Source organism: Chlorocebus sabaeus, chromosome 13 (genome assembly GCF_047675955.1).
Source record: "Chlorocebus sabaeus isolate Y175 chromosome 13, mChlSab1.0.hap1, whole genome shotgun sequence".
Classification (NCBI taxonomy): Eukaryota; Metazoa; Chordata; class Mammalia; order Primates; family Cercopithecidae; genus Chlorocebus; species Chlorocebus sabaeus.
In genome coordinates, this window is record NC_132916.1 from 87,766,594 (window position 1) to 87,770,950 (window position 4,357).

Genomic DNA, 4,357 nt, shown 5'->3' on the forward strand with positions numbered 1-4,357 from the left:
AAAGAACAAAAGTTAGGTTTGTAAAACAAGGGATAAAACCAAGAAGACCTTGGTTGGTTGATAGCTGAATGACAAGATTGTATGTGGCAGTTGCACTATTAGTTCTGAAGTGAAATCATGAGCAGGTTATAGAAAAGTCCTTGTATTCTTTCAGAAGCCATTTAACAAGTAGCAAATAAGAATGAAGTTGACTATGACAGGATAAAAGACTTCTCTGCAAGGAAAAAAAGAGACTATGCAATCATTATCCCAAGGGACAAAAAAGGAAAGGACGAGCTTAAAGCGTGACTTTGTTCTGGAAAGCATTTGTAAGTAAATGCATTCATAATTAAATAAAAATCATGTATGCTATTACCTATGGAATACTGTGCTCTGAGTCTAATACTGAAAAAAACAGTAATTTTGCTAATATAAAGAACACATATGTGACTAACTACTGTCTTCAGTTCACACTAAGTACTAGAAATTGGGCAAGTGGAAAACAGCATATTCATATTTTCGATTATTAAGGAAAGTATTTACAAAACTTCATGAACATGAACTTCACAAAATAGTCTTCTCTGTTTACAAAAAGCCTTAAAGCACCACCTAACAGAAAAAAAGCCAAAGAATATAGTAGACAATTCACAAAAGACAAAATACAAAGGCTAATAAACATTTGCAAAGATATTCAACCTCAATAGCACAGAAATGCACAACAGAAGAAAACACTTCCATATTTACCCACCATATTGGCAAGTTATTGGCAAGATCCACTGTTGTTAAAGAAAAGAAAGAAGCCACTTTTGCATGATTGATGAAAGTGTAAATTGGTATCGTTTTGTGAGACAGGTTGTTTGTGTATCTGAAATATTTTATGTACCACTTCAGATCTCCTTGACAACACTTATGTCTCATTCCAGTCATGACTGCAGTGGTTTAATGTGGACTCAGGTGGGCTTCACACAAAAGCAAGTGGACTTATCTCCTGCCCCACACCCAGGCTTCTTGGATGACCCACATGGACTCCAAAGGAACGTGCTCAAGGGCTGACACATGTGCAAACCAGAGTGCTGAAGAATGAACAACTCACCGGCAAACCTTTGATAAGTGGGAGACAGACCTGATGGATAAAGGCTTCTGCCTTTCCCACTCTCCCCTCCTCACCACAGTGAATGGTCCTGAAATACATTTCATATGGCTTCTCTGACAGTCTTGAGTCATATTTCCTTTGGCTTCACAGAAGTTCCTGTGGGATTAAGCAACCAGCCAACTAAAAGCAGCAGCCATCCTTGCCTGAGCCTGGACCTGGGAGCCTGGCTGGGGGCTCGCCCATGGCCCCTCCTTGCATTGCCAATTTATTAACTAATAACCAGCAAAATAACCAATTAAAGACTATGAAAACTTTATTTTAAAAATAATAGCAATAAAATAAAATAAAAGCAGTCACCAGCTCAATAAGGCCTTTTAGTATTGACTCTCCCTCCTTTTCCTCTTCACTCTTATCTCTCATTCCTGCTCCCTGGGATCATGCTCCTCAGAAAGTACTAAGGCATAAGACCTCATCACAAGCCCTGTGGAAACAGGGCTGAGGCAGGTAATAGCTGACATGCTTTAAAGTGTGTGTGCCCGGCCTGGCCATCTCACTCTTTGAAATCTATCTTGCAGACAAGCTTGCTAAAGTGTGTCAGAAACACATGTACAAGGATGTTCACCTGATGTATTTTATGTAATAGGTAAAGAGGATCACACTACTATAGTATTAAATGAAAAGGAGGCCAGGCACAGTGGCTCACGCCTATAATCCCAGCACTTTGGGAGCCCAATGCAGGTGGGTCACCTGAGGTCAGCAGTTTCAGACCAGCCTGGCCAACAAGGTGAAACCCTGTCTCTTCTAACAATACAGAAATTAGCCAGGCTTGGTGGTGCATGTCTGTAATTCCAGATCCTAGGGAGGCCGAGGCAGGAGGATCACTTGAACCTGGGAGGCGGAGGCTGCAGTGAGTGGAGGTCATGCCATTGCACTCCAATCTGGCAGACAAGAGTGAAACTCTGTCAAAAAAAAAAAAAAGGGAAGGAAGGGAGGGAGGAAGGAAGGAAGGAAAGAAGGGAGGGAGGGAAGGAAGAAGGAAAGAAGGGAGGGAGAAAGGAAGGAAGGAAGGAAGGAAGGAAGGAGAAAGAAAGAAAAGAAACAAAGAAAAGAAAAGAAAAAAGAAAAGGAAGGAAGGAAGGAAGGAAGGAAGGAAGGAAGGAAGGAAGGAAGGAAGGAAGGAAGGAAGGAAGGAAGGAAGGAAGGAAGGAAGTTACTGTAGTGGTAGGGGAGATGTTGTAGAAATATGTATAAACCTCCTTACACCGCCGAGACCGCGTACGCCCCGCGAGCACAGAGCCTCGCCCTCGCCGCTGCGTCCTCAGTTCACACCCGCTGCCAGCTCACCATGTATGATGCTATCACGGCGCTGCGCTTGTCGTTGACAACTGCTCGGGCATGCGCAAGGCCCCCCGGGCAGTCTTCCCCTCCATTGTGGGGCGCCCCGGGCACCAGGGAGTGATGGTGGGCAAGGAGACCCAGAGCAAGAGAGGCATCTTGACCCTGAAGTACCCCATGGAGCATGGCAACGTCACCAACTGGGGCGACATCGAGAAGATCTGGCACCACACCTCCAACGAGCTGCGTGTGGCTGCCAAGGAGCACCGCGTGCTGCTGACGGAGGTCCCCCTGAACCCCAAGCCCAACCTGGAGAAGATGACCCAGTTCATCATGTTTGAGACCTTCAACACCCCAGCCATGTATGTGGCATCCAGGCTGTGCTGTCCCTGTAAGCCTCTGGCAGTACCACTGGCATCGTGATGGACTCCGGTGACCGGGTCACACACACTGTGTCCATCTAGGAGGGGTACACCCTCCCCACGCCATCCTGCGTCTGGACCTGGCTGGCCAGCACCTGACTGACTCCCTGAAGAAGATCCTCATTGAGAGCAGCTACAGCTTCACCACCATGCCCACCGGGAAATCGTGCATGACATCAAGGAGCAGCTGTGCTATGTAGCCCTGGACTTCGAGCAGGAGATGGCCACGGTGGTCTCCAGCTCCTCCCTGGAGAAGAGCTATGGGCTGCCAGATGGCCGGGTCATCATCATTGGCAATGAGCGGTTCTGCTGCCCTAAGGCACTCTTCCCGCCTTCCTTCCTGGGCACGCAGTCCTGTGGCATCCATGACCCTACCTTCAACTCCATCATGAAGTGTGACGTGGATATCTACAAAGACCTGCAGGCCAACACAGTGCTGTCTGGCGGCACCACCATGTACCCTGGCATCACAGACAGGATGCAGAAGGAGATCACTGCCCTGGCGCCCAGCACAATGAAGATCAAGATCATTACTCCCCCGCAGCGCAAGCACTCCGTGTGGATTGACTGCTCCATCCTGGCCTCGATGTCCACCTTCCAGCAGATGTGGATCAGCAAGCAGGAGTAGGAGGAGTCCTGCTCCTCCATCGTCCACCGCAAATGCTTCTAGGTGGACTGTGACTCAGTTGCGTTACACCCTTTCTTACCAAAACCTAATTTGCACTGAAAACAAGATGAGACTGGCATGGCTTTATTTGCTTTTTGTTTTTGTTTTTGTTTGTTTGTTTGTTTGTTTTGGCTTGACTGAGGATTTTAAAACTGGAACGGTGAAGTTCACAGTGGTTGGTTGGAGCAAACATCCCCCAAAGTTCTACCATGTGGCCGAGGACTTTGATTGTACATTGTTCTTTTCTTTAATCGTCATTCTAAATATCGTGAGATGCATTGTTACAGGAAGTCCCTTGCCCTCCTAAAAGCCACCCCACTTCTCTCTGAAGAGAATGGCCCAGTCCTCTCCCGAGTCCACACACGGGAGGTGATAGCATCGCTTTCGTGTAAATTATGTAATGCAAAACTTTTTAAATCTTCGCCTTAATACTTATTGTATTTTATTTTATTTTGAATGATCAGCCTTTGTGGCCTCCCATTTTTGTCCCCCAGCTTGAGATGTGTGAAGGCTTTTGGCCTCTCTAGGAGTGGGTGGAAGCAGCCAGGGCTTACCTGTACACTGACCTGAGACCAGCTGAATAAAAGCGCACACCAAAAAAACAAACAAACAATAAACCTTACTAATGGTAATAGGCATAAAAAAAAGTCTGCAGGAAGAAACTCCAAATTATTAACAATAGTTATCTTGTAGGAGGTACAGTAATCAGGTTGGGGGCATGCAGTTTCTATATTTTTATAATGATACTAATAAATCCACGTCAATAAAAGTTTTTTAAAAAGTAAATCAAATCCAATGCTTTTAGTATTACACAAATATTTCAAAAGTATATGACTCAGGTGTAGAATCAAAAGTTTGTTT

The 4,357-nt window shown here is 45.6% G+C and overlaps 1 pseudogene; it reads left to right on the forward strand.

Moving 5' to 3' along the window:
• Positions 1-2,515: 2,515 nt before the first annotated feature.
• LOC119625172 (actin, cytoplasmic 2-like) lies at positions 2,516-3,499 on the forward strand (annotated as a pseudogene).
• Positions 3,500-4,357: the final 858 nt, after the last annotated feature.